Source organism: Bubalus kerabau, chromosome X, assembly GCF_029407905.1.
Source record: "Bubalus kerabau isolate K-KA32 ecotype Philippines breed swamp buffalo chromosome X, PCC_UOA_SB_1v2, whole genome shotgun sequence".
In the NCBI taxonomy this organism is placed as follows: Eukaryota; Metazoa; Chordata; class Mammalia; order Artiodactyla; family Bovidae; genus Bubalus; species Bubalus kerabau.
This window is the reverse complement of record NC_073647.1, coordinates 103162910-103174540: the sequence shown is the minus strand read 5'-3', so window position 1 is coordinate 103174540 and position 11631 is coordinate 103162910.

The window sequence follows — 11631 nt, the reverse complement described above, 5'->3', positions numbered from 1 at the left end:
TTATGAATTGTTTTTTAGTCAGGGTCCAAGAAATGAGTTCTTTTAGTTGTTTGAGAATATGAGCTGTCTGAAGGGTATGAGGCATCTGAGTTCTTTTGGGTGTGTGTTCCATGCCATAAAACCCCTGTCACTTAGGGTAATCTCACATTTTGGTGGTTTCTGTGTAAGGGTGTGATGCCTGTGACTAATAAGTGGTCTGTTAGAAATTGGTCAGTTTTATGTCTCAAGTTGGAATTGTGTTTGCCAATTGGTTTCCATGAAGTTTGTGAAGTTTGTGAGTTTGTTCGATATCTGTTAGCAATTTAGGAGGTTTCTGAACATTTCTTTTTGGTGTTCTGTGTCCAAGGTGTGAGATGTCTGAACTCTCTATGTGAATTCAGACTCTCTGGTGACTATGTCTAGGCTGCAAGGACTCTCTGGAGACATGTATCCCATAGTGTGAAGTCTCTGGGCTATTTTGGATCCTGGTCCCAACATAGGAGGTCTGTGAACTCATGGGTATTTGTGTTCATGGCCAGAGGTCTCCAAATTTTTTTCTGGTCTCTGTCCAAGGGTGTGAGTTCTCTGAGCTCTTTGGGATCTGGGTCCCTGGATGTGAACTTTCTGCAATTTGGGGATCTATGTTCAGAGTATGAAGTCTGTGTGTTTTTTGGGGTGGGAGGTTCTGTGTCACATGATGGGACTTCTGAGCCATTTGGGATATGTTCCCAGGTGTGAAGAATCTGTTTCTATGGACCATCACTATTAAGGGTATGATGTCTCTGACCTCTGTTCTGTTTCTAAGGAGTGGGATCTGTTTAGCCATCTGTGTAACTGTATGGAATCATCTGTCCATGGATTGGGGTTCCACAGTGTGAGACCTCTGCGATGGTTGGGGATTTGTGTCATGTCTTCTGAACTGTTTTGGTGAGATGAATCTCAAGGAGATGAGATCACTGAAGCAGTTGCCACCCATGCCCCTGAGTGAATTGTTTGAGCCCTTAGGGGGTGATGTGTTCCTAGGATGGGAATAGTCAGAGCTGTCTGGGGTATGTGTTCAGGTCTGACAGTCTCTAATGTATTAGGATTCTATGTGACAGGATGTGAGATCTCTGCTTTGGATTTTCTCTGAATTTGTGAGGTCTGTGAGGTTGGCAGGAGTAGGGGGTGGAGTGAGTGGACCCGGTCCAAAGCTTAAGGCCTCAGAATTGTTTTCTGCTTTGCCCACAGTGTAAGACAAATGAGCTCCTTGGGAATCTGTGTCTCAGGGTGTGAGGTCTCTGCAGTGTTTCTGAATCATTGTCCCAGCCTATGAAATCTCTGAGTTTCTTGGGAATCACTGTCCGAGGCCTCAGAATCATGTTCTGTGTCCAAGTGTGTGAGGTCTTCATGCTTGAATAGTGCGGTACCACAGAATGAGATTGTTGAGGTGTTCATAGTTCTTTTTCTTGCAGTGTAAGTTTTCTGAGCTGTTGGAGTGTATTTTCTGCATGCGTGTGAGGATTTGTGCTTTGCGGGGGGATGTGGGTCCAGAGTTTAAAGTTTCTTAACTTTGCGGAAGTCTCTGTCAAAGATATGGGAACTCATAACTCTTATGGGTCTAAATCTTACCACATGAAATCTTTGAGCTATTCGGCAGACGTTTTCATGTGTGAGGTCTTTGATGTTTGTGTGGGTCTCAGCTATAGGACAGAGAAGGCAATGGCACCCCACTCCAGTATTCTTGCCTGGAAAATCCCATGGATGGAGGAGCCTGGAAAGCTGCAGTCCATGGGGTCTCTGAGGGTCGGACAAGACTGAGCGACTTCACTTTCACTTTTCACGCATTGGAGAAGGAAATGGCAACCCACTCCAGTGTTTTGGCTGGAGAATCCCAGGGACTGGGGAGCCTGGAGGACTGCCATCTATGGGGTCGCACAGAGTTGGACATGCCTGAAGTGACTTAGCAGCCGCAGCAGCTAAGTCACAGCTAAGACACAGCTATTTTTTTTTTGTAAAAAAAAGTTATTGGATTATAGTTGTTTATCATTAGCTTATGGGCTTCCCTGCTGGCTCAGCTGGTAAAGAATCCACTTGCAATACGGGAGATCTGGGTTCGATCCATGGTTTGGAATGATCCCCTGGAGAAGGGAGTGGCTACCAACTCCAATATTCTGACCTGGAGAATTCCATGGACTGTATAATCCATGGGGTCACAAACAGTCAGGCACAACTGAACAACTATAACTTTCATGTGCTTTTACAGAGCCTCAGCAGAGTGAAGCCACAGTGTACAAGGAGCCTGGGGTCCTCTGCCACTACTTGGAAACCCACCTGTCAACCAGGAACACAGGTTTTAGTCTGTGATGTTTATTATTGTGTTGCACCACTGACATTGGGGTGTTGGTTTGTTACTGCAGGAGAATTCATTCCTGAACACACACACAGTGCTGTGTGGATCGAATCCTCTATGGAAATGGGCTGTGCAAGCTGAGGAGCTCAAGGACAGGGCAGCCTTCTTCTGGGAGGGCCTCCTAGCTTCTAGGATTTGCTTTTCCTTCCTTAATAGCAGACACAGCTCTGGCCAGGGGGTGGGGATGGGAGAGCATTTGCATCTCCAAGCTGGACACCGGCTCTGGGAAACACTGCCAGGGGCAGAGTGACCCTGGACACAGAATGCTGTTCTTCAGAGATGCAGAGGTGAATGAGGCACTGGTGTTCCATAACCATGTTCAGCTTTAATAATGGGTTTCAGGGTCCATCTAGAGTTGGGAGAATTCAGCCACAAATTTCTGTACATACATTAAAGATAGCTTTGATTTCACTAAATGGCTCCAACAGTGGATTTCTTCTCCTTAGAATGAAGGCACTTTCTGTTGTAAATGAGACCCATCATGCTCCTTTCCACCCCCACCATTGGGCACAGTGCTTCCCCTAGGACAAAGCCCCTGGGGCCAGTGGGGCAGCAGGCATGGTTTCCCCAACTATCAGGGCCATTTGATGTTATGACACAGGGCCACACAATTTGCTGTGACAGTTCTTGTTTAGAGATGTCAACTACAAATTGGCATTTACCAAGAGCATTGCCAATGACTGAACAGCAAAGGCATTTGCCATCTGCCTCTATGGAGATTGAACCCCATGCTGCTATAGCTGTTGACCTTCAACAATCCCTAAGGGAGTTCAGGGTGGAGTGAGGCACTCTCTGCTCCAGGGAATCTGGTGGGACAGGTCTTTAGATGGATGTTTTTAGGAACAGATTTTATTATCTCAATCCTTGCATCTCCTCATATCTAGAGAAGCACTAAATCCCTTCATGGTGACATCAGATCCTCATGACTAACAAAAACCCTTTTGTAAAATGAGTGCTCCATGGTATTGAACGCCCCCTTCACCAAAACCTTATATATTGACTTTCCCAACCTCTGCCACTTTGAAGCAGTCTCTCAGAGCTATCTGAGATGCTGCCTCCCGGGCTGCAGTTCTCATTTTGCCCCAAATAAAACTTAACTCACAACTCTCAAGTTGTATATCTTTTTTAGTCAACAGTTATGGCAACCACGAAGGGACCCAGGGTGGACTTCCTTGCTTCGACTGGACTCCACGAGGAACTGGAGCTTTGGTACCAGCAGCGGCCCCTTGCACCCATCTGCCTCCTCAGGGGGTGCAGACGAATTTGGATAAGTCTCTCCTGGCTCTTGAATCTACCATATTGGTTGAGATTCTCAGTTTTATTTGGCAGTGGAGCAGGTTACCTGCCCCCTCCCAGTAGGAAAGATACTGGGGTGGGAGCCCAGGTGAAACATCCGGGACATACCCACTCGTGGTCTAGACACTGAGTGGTGCTCTGTTGAAAGATACCAAGGAATTCCCACCCAGTCAAAAGATTCCGGGTGAGGGGCTGGCTGAAGATGCCAGGAGAATTGCCCACACAGTGAAAAGGTACTGGGTAGAGGGGGCTCGATTGTGAAAAAATTGAGGAATACCCAGGGCTCTGCTGAAAGATACTGAGGTCACGCCGTTGTAGGGGACTGAATGGTCTTGACTGAGTGGTTAAGTAAGAGGCTGATCTGACACTTTTCTTCAATTTGACTGCCTTTATAGAATTTGTCAGGATAAAAGTGAGGAAAATACATGCGAGTTTTGCTCTGAAAAAAAGAGACAAGACTCCTCCCGGCCAGTTTCAGTTTTCTCAGGTGACTGAGAAATTTACAGGAGTGGTGGAGGCCTAGTCCTCATACTGTGCAGTGGTCCCATAGGGAAACCCACTCATTAATTAAAATACTTGCTCATCTGGGGGTCACACCTAAGAACTGGCCATTCAGCAACCTGAGCAGCCATGGTGGTCTTAGATTGCTGGAGGCAGGATCCAAGACATGTAAGACAAGCTGAAACAACTCTGGGGCAACTCCTGGCGGACTTAAGCTCACAAGAAGCACATGAGTCCACTACACAAGTTCACTAGTGACTTTTATCCCTGACAAATTCAGCTTAAAATGGGAAACAGAATTTCTCAAAAACAGAAACAAAGGGGTGTTAGAAAGCCAGCATCTGAGTTACACTCTAGCCAGATTCATGTACAATATGCACGGAACTCATACCTCCAAGTACCTAGTTAATTGGAGAAATTATACTAAAAGAGATCTCAACCTAAAATGGCCAAATTGGGGTTCTTTTGATATTCTAAAAGTGATATTTTTTGCATGCACAATTAGAAAAGGCTGGCCATGCTTTGGTATCTAAAACTTCTAAAACAGGAAATGATAGAGTAACTTCTTCGCAGAAAATCCACAAGAAATTGCTTGAAACTATATCAAAACTGAAAAAAGGCTGCTAAGCACTGACTTTGCCAGGTCGCAGGTCTAGTCGAACTGGGAAGTCATGTTTGACATTTATGCCATTTGGTTTTTTATTTCTGGGCATCACTTAACCATCTTTTTGGGGCACTCTTGCCACTTGGCTTTTGATTTCTGGGCATCTCTTTGCCTTTTGTTTCATTTGGAGTGTGACTCCTGCCTGGTGAAGTTCTGGTTTTGTTTTGTTTTGTTGGTTTGGTTTGAGTGCACAGACACCTGGTACAAACTGCTCGAGCTAATGTGGGAATTGCTCACTATAAGGTTCCACACTCCACCTGGGAACCCCTTGGGGAAAAAAATTTTTTTTTGACTGGTCAATCTATAGCTATGATCCAATGACAAGAAAAATAGCCTAAAATATTAGATCTTTATTGACATAGGATAGGAAAATGGACTGAAGTTTCCTTATGTCCAGGACTTCCTCCTGTAATCAACAGCCTGGGGCTGATCAAACTAAGACCCCTACTTCCCCAGAGGGACAATCCCTGCTGGGACCAATCTGCCCTTGTTATCAGGGCCAAGGTGAGCACTATCTGGTCTAAATTTTGGCTATAAAACTATGGTCACACACAAAAAAAATACAATTTTTGACAATGTGGTCACTATATTATTTAGACTCCAGATGAAACTTGAAGAAAAAATGATCTCTTTAAGAATTCTTGCCCTAAGGAAGTAACTCCTCCTATACCTTTAGACCAGAGCTCTCTGGATCACTTATCTAGACCATATCTAATTCCTGAAACCAAAAGTAAAAAAGCCTTTTAAAAGGGGGGAACAAAGCCTTTTAGAATCTTGTTCCAACCATTTTTTATTCACAACTAAGTTTGGAAAACAAAGCTATAGGATCTCTTGTGTCTATTTGGATATATGTATGTCTCAGTGTGTGTCTTTGTTTTTTTTTTTTTTTATAATATTGCTGATCACTGAGATCAGTTTGTAAATGAGTTCTAATCTAATTGGCCTTTAAAAAGTAAGCACTTACAAATCAAATAATTCTAAATGCAAGAGAAATTAACTTAAATGAATTTCAGGTTCATGTGAACTGAGAAATATTCAGTATTAAATAGCTGATATTAATGTTTATTTGTTGATCTAAATAATGTAGACATGTCTAAGAGTAATTATCATTAAGCAGAATATTTTCATTGTACCTAGGTTAATATAAGTTAAATATTATTATATCTGTTACAAGTTTGTCAGCAAGGAAATTACCTTGAGTGAAGAAACTTCTAAAAAATATAAATGTAATATGAGCCTTTAGATAAACTTTATTAAGAATAATTATGCTTTAGGAATGTCTGTCTAAAATAGTCTCTCCAGACTGAGCTAACTTTAACTTCTACGGGTTGTGCTAAACTAAGTGTTGGAAGTCTATTGAATAGCTAAGTCATTTCCAAATAAAATAAGATTTTCAAACATTTACTACTAAACACTTATTACCTCTTACAGAGAAACTAAGGAGATTTGGGATTAAAAATGATGTTTGGTGCCATCCTAAAATGTTCTCTCTAAGAAAATAGAAATAATCACTGATATTTATGCTTACCAGTCTATAAAATGCTAACATAAAAGTCAGTTCTTGGTTGCTTAAGGGAAGTAGGAAGTGTGTTTTGGGTAAAGAAGGTATGAGGAATGGAATTGCATTTTGTGAATGGAAAAGGAGGTAAGCCTGACTTACAGGTGGCTTTTTAGGATGGAAGAACATAATAATGGGTACAGAAAGTCATAAGGTGTGTGAAAAGTGAACCATAAGGAAAGAGTTTTGTATATGGTTAGGACTAAGAAAAACATCTACTTCTGCTTTATTGACTATGCCAAAGCCTTTGACTGTGTGGATCATAATAAACTGTGGAAAATTCTGAAAGAGATGGGAATACCAGACCACCTGACCTGCCTCTTGAGAAACCTGTATGCAGGTCAGGAAGCAACAGTTAGAACTGGACATGGAAGAACAGACTGGTTCCAAATAGGAAAAGGAGTACATCAAGGCTGTATATTGTCACCCTGTTTTTTAACTTATATGCAGAGTACATCATGAGAAATGCTGGGCTGGATGAAGCACAAGCTGGAATCAAGATTGCTGGGAGAAATATCAGTAACCTCAGATATGCAGATGACACCACCCTTATGGCAGAAAGTGAAGAGGAACTCAAAAGCCTGTGGATGAAAGTGAAAGTGGAGAGTGAAAAAGTTGGCTTAAAGCTCGACATTCAGAAAACAAAGATCGGGACTTCCCTGGTGGTCCAGTGGCTAAGATTCTGTGCTCCCAATGCAGGGGACTCAGGTTCAGTCCCTGGTCAGGGAAATAGATCCCACATGTCTCAACTAAGACCCATGCAGCCAAATAAATAAATATTTTAATAATAAAAAAAAACAAAACGAAGATCATGGCATCTGGTGATCATCCCATCACTTCATGGGAAATAGACGGGGAAACAGTGGAAACAGTGTCAGACTTTATTTTTCTGGGCTCCAAAATCACTGCAGATGGTGATTGCAGCCATGAAATTAAAAGACGCTTACTCCTTGGAAGGAATCTTATGACCAACCTAGATAGCATATTCAAAAGCAGAGACATTACTTTGCCAACAAAGGTCCATCTAGTCAAGGCTATGGTTTTTCCAGTGGTCATGTATGGATGTGAGAGTTGGACTGTGAAGAAAGCTGAGTGCCGAAGAATTGATGCTTTTGAGCTGTGGTGTTGGAGAAGACTCTTGAGAGTCCCTTGGACTGCAAGGAGATCCAACCAGTCCATCCTAAAGGAGATCAGTCCTGGATGTTCTTTGGAAGGAATGATGCTAAAGCTGAAACTCCAATACTTTGGCCACCTCATGCGAAGAGTTGACTCATTGGAAAAGACTCTGATGCTGGGAGGGATCGGGGGCAGGAGGAGACGGGGACGACAGAGGATGAGATGGCAGGATGGCATCACCAACTCGATGGACATGAGTTTGAGTGAACTCTGGGAATTGATGATGGACAGGGAGGCCTGGCGTGCTGTGATTCATGGGGTCGCAAAGAGTTGGACACGACTGAGCGACTGAGCTGAACTGAACTGAGGACTAAGTTTAAAATAAAGTTAATTAAGTTTACCTTTTAAGAAAAGTAAGATGGTGCAAAAACTTGAATTTAGCTTTTCTTTCTGTTAAGAGGACACCTTTTCTTCAGATATTGAACTGCCTATGATAGTAGATTTAAGTTTCTTTATCTTTTAAATGACCTGTTCTGAAATCCCTTATTGTTACTTTGGCTAAGTGAATAGCTGTTGTTTCACAATGACCTATAATCCTATCTGACTGAGTGTTCTAAACCTTTTGATACTTGTTGAAAAAACTTCCTAAATCATTCTAATGTAGATTTCTAGCTAACTTTGTGGTCCACTGGAGAAGGGAATGGCAAACCACTTCAGTATTCTTGCCTTGAGAACCCTATGAACAGTATGAAAAGGCAAAATGATAGGATACTGAAAGAGAAGTTCCCCAGGTCAGTAGGTGCCCAATATGCTACTTGAGATCAGTGGAGAAATAACTCCAGAAAGAATGAAGGGATGGAGCCAAAGCAAAGACAATACCCAGCTGTGGATATGACTGATAGAAGCAAGGTCTGATGCTGTAAAGAGCAATATTGCATAGGAACTTGGAATGTCAGGTCCATGAATCAAGGCAAATTGGAAGTGGTCAAACAAGAGATGGCAAGAGTGAATGTCAATATTCTAGGAATCAGTGAACTGAAATGGACTGGATTGGGTGAATTTAACTCAGATGACCATTATATCTACTACTGTGGGCAGGAATCCTTCAGAAGAAATGGAGTAGCCATCATGGTCAACAAAAGAGTCCGAAATGCAGTATTTGGATGCAATCTCAAAAACGACAGAATGATCTCTGTTCATTTCCAAGGCAAACCATTCAATATCACAGTAATCCAAGTCTATGCCCCAACCAGTAACGCTGAAGAAGCTGAAGTTGAATGGTTCTATGAAGACCTACAAGACCTTTTACAACTAACACCCAAAAAAGATGTCCTTTTCATTATAGGGGACTGGAATGCGAAAGTAGGAAGTCAAGAAACACCTGGAGTAACAGGCAAATTTGGCCTTGGAATACGGAATGAAGTGGGGCAAAGACTAATAGAGTTTTGCCAAGAAAATGCACTGGTCATAACAAACACTCTCTTCCAACAACACAAGAGAAGACTCTACACATGGACATCACCAGATGGTCAACACCGAAATCAGATTGTTTATATTCTTTGCAGCCAAAGATGGAGAAGCTCTATACAGTCAGCAAAAACAAGACCAGGAGCTGACTGTGGCTCAGACCATGAACTCCTTGTTACCAACTTCAGACTTAAATTGAAGAAAGTAGGGAAAACCACTAGACCATTCAGGTATGACCTAAATCAAATCCCTTATGATTATACAGTGGAAGTGAGAAATAGATTTAAGGGCCTAGATCTGATAGACAGAGTGCCTGATGAACTATGGAATGAGGTTCGTGACATTGTACAGGAGACAGGGATCAAGACCATCCCAATGGAAAAGAAATGCAAAAAAGCAAAATGGCTTTCTGGGGAGGCCTTACAAATATCTGTGAAAAGAAGAGAAGTGAAAAGCAAAGGAGAAAAGGAAAGATATAAAAATCTGAATGCAGAGTTCCAAAGAATAGCAAGAAGAGATAAGAAAGCCTTCTTCAGCAATCAATGCAAAGAAATAGAGGAAAACAACAGAATGGGAAAGACTAGAGATCTCTTCAAGAAAATCAGAGATACCAAAGGAACATTTCATGCAAAGATGGGCTCGATAAAGGACAGAAATGATATGGACCTAACAGAAGCAGAAGATATTAAGAAGAGGTGGCAAGAATACACAGAAGGACTGTACAAAAAAGATCTTCACAACCCAGATAATCACGATGGTGTGATCACTGACCTAGAGCCAGACACCCTGGAATGTGAAGTCGAGTGGGCCTTAGAAAGCATCACTACGAACAAAGCTAGTGGAGGTGATGGAATTCCAGTTGAGCTATTCCAAATCCTGAAAGATGATGCTGTGAAAGTGCTGCACTCAATATGCCAGCAAATTTGGAAAACTCAGCAGTGGCCACAGGACTGGAAAAGGTCAGTTTTCATTCCAATCCCAAAGAAAGGCAATGCCAAAGAATGCTCAAACTACCGCACAATTGCACTCATCTCACACACTAGTAACGTAATGCTCAAAATTCTCCAAGCCAGGCTTCAGCAATATGTGAACTGTGAACTTCCTGATGTTCAAGCTGGTTACAGAAAAGGCAGAGGAACCAGAGATCAAATTGCAAACATCTGCTGGATCATGGAAAAAGAAGAGAGTTCCAGAAAAACATCTATTTCTGCTTTATTGACTATGCCAAAGCCTTTGACTGTGTGGATCACAATAAACTGTGGGAAATTCTGAAAGAGATGGGAATACCAGACCACCTGATCTGCCTCTTGAGAAATTTGTATGCAGGCCAGGAAGCAACAGTTAGAACTGGACATGGAACAACAGACTGGTTCCAAATAGGAAAAGGAGTTCGTCAAGGCTGTATATTGTCACCCTGTTTATTTACTTTATATGCAGAGTATATCATGAAAAACGCTGGACTGGAAGAAACACAAGCTGGAATCAAGATTGCCGGGAGAAATATCAGTAACCTCAGATATGCAGATGACACCACCCTTATGGCAGAAAGTGAAGAGGAACTCAAAAGCCTGTTGATGAAAGTGAAAGTGGAGAGTGAAAAAGTTGGCTTAAAGCTCAACATTCAGACAACGAGGATCATGGCATCTGGTCCCATCACTTCATGGGAAATAGATGGGGAAACAGTGGAAACAGTGTCAGACTTTATTTTTCTGGGCTCAAAAATCACTACAAATGGTGACTGCAGCCATGAAATTAAAAGACGCTTACTCCTTGGAAGGAAACTTATGACCAACCTAGATAGCATATTCAAAAGCAGAGACAGTACTTTGCCAACAAAGGTCCGTCTAGTCAAGGCTATGGTTTTTCCTGTGGTCATGTATGGATGTGAGAATTGGACTGTGAAGAAAGCTGAGTGCCGAAGAACTGATGCTTTTGAACTGTGGTGTTGGAGAAGACTCTTGAGAGTCCCTTGGACTGCAAGGAGATCCAACCAGTCCATTCTGAAGGAGATCAGCCCTGGGATTTCTTTGGAAGGAATGATGCTGAAGCTGAAACTCCAGTACTTTGGCCACCTCATGCGAAGAGCTGATTCACTGGAAAAGACTCTGATGCTGGGAGGGATTGGGGGCAAGAGGAGAAGGGGACGACAGAGGATGAGATGGCTGGATGGCATCACTGACTCGATGGACGTGAGTCTCAGTGAACTCCAGGAGTTGGTGATGGACAGGGAGGCCTGGCGTGCTGCGATTCATGGGGTCGCAAAGAGTCGGACATGATTGAGCGACTGATCTGATCTGATCTGATCCGAGAGGGCCCCTGAAATATCCCAAAGAGAGAGATTACACTAATTAGGTTCATATTGTATACAGAATTACATGAGATGTATTGTCAAGTGAGTAATAAGTCTCAGGTTATATTGTATAGTAAATGTTATTAATCTAGATATCCTAGAAACTGTATGAAGTTCCTAAAAGTCTGGTATGTTTGGGTAAAATTTTATCAGGCATAATTCTAGTTTCTATCTCAAAATATTCTCATAGCATTAAACAAGTTTTGCCTCTTCAAGAAGATTTATAAAAAGGACTTTTGGATAAATACCAGTTTCTGAACTGGGTAAAAGATTCTAATAGAAAACCTAATGACTTCACAAAGGTTAAC